The following is a 903-nucleotide window of genomic DNA, read 5'->3' as shown; positions in this document are numbered from 1 at the left end:
CGATCAGCCATTTTGTATTTTGTATTCCTATTGTATGTGTCTATATTTGCGCATGTGTATCCCTCTATGTGTGTCTATGTTTGTCTATGTTTAGTAAGTGTATGTGTGTGTATGGGAAGTGCCTGTATTATCTGTATCCCCTGTTTATACATGTTCGTTTAATTTGTTTTTATTTATTTGTTCATGTGTTTATTGGCTAAACTGGCAACATGACCATCCCCAAATACAACAATATCTGTTTCAACACACGATTTCACATCAAGAATCTTGCAAAACAAATATATATATATATATATATGTATTTTGAAGCTGACTTATTTTCCATTACATTTCAGACAGATTCATTGTTAAGTTGCTGAAGTAGAAATATCATTATAGCAAATATTCTGCTCAGTACCACAGATTTTCTTGTTAGTTGCTTGACCGTAATCACATGAGTATGTCCCTTAGTGTCTGACAAAATATGCATCTCTGATCATGAACACGAGTAGCAGTGGGAGCATCATATCCATGTGTTGAGAGGCATTCTTTGGGGTTTTAACAAATGTAGAGCCATTTTTCATACTTTCTAGGGGTGCCATGAAAAAAGTACTCAGTACAAGCTTTAATGTGGTTGGAAGGGCATCTAACCATAGGAACGATGTCAAAGCAGACTTCAGGGCATGTTACAGTCCTCAGACTTGTCAGATCCTGTCAAACCATCCAACCCATGCCAGTATGGATGATGAACATTAAACCATGTTCAGGATGACGCTGACACCAGCAAGAATGATACAAACAGACAGACAGACAGATATTTTATTTTTCCAAGTTTTAAGGTTGACAGTGACTTGTAAGTTTCAGCTTAATCACGCCTATCAGACTGTACACACACACACACACACACAATATATATATATATAT

The 903-nt window shown here is 36.2% G+C and overlaps 1 protein-coding gene across 2 annotated transcripts in view; it reads left to right on the top strand.

The window, feature by feature from the left end:
* Positions 1-903, top strand: part of LOC106874859 (uncharacterized protein F13E9.13, mitochondrial) — a 121,196-nt gene that overhangs the window by 22,299 nt on the left and 97,994 nt on the right. The gene's annotated exons all lie outside the window — the stretch shown is intronic.

Source organism: Octopus bimaculoides, chromosome 4, assembly GCF_001194135.2.
Source record: "Octopus bimaculoides isolate UCB-OBI-ISO-001 chromosome 4, ASM119413v2, whole genome shotgun sequence".
NCBI lineage: Eukaryota > Metazoa > Mollusca > Cephalopoda > Octopoda > Octopodidae > Octopus > Octopus bimaculoides.
Note: the sequence above shows the minus strand (reverse complement) of the source record. Positions and strands in the feature narration are given on the sequence as shown.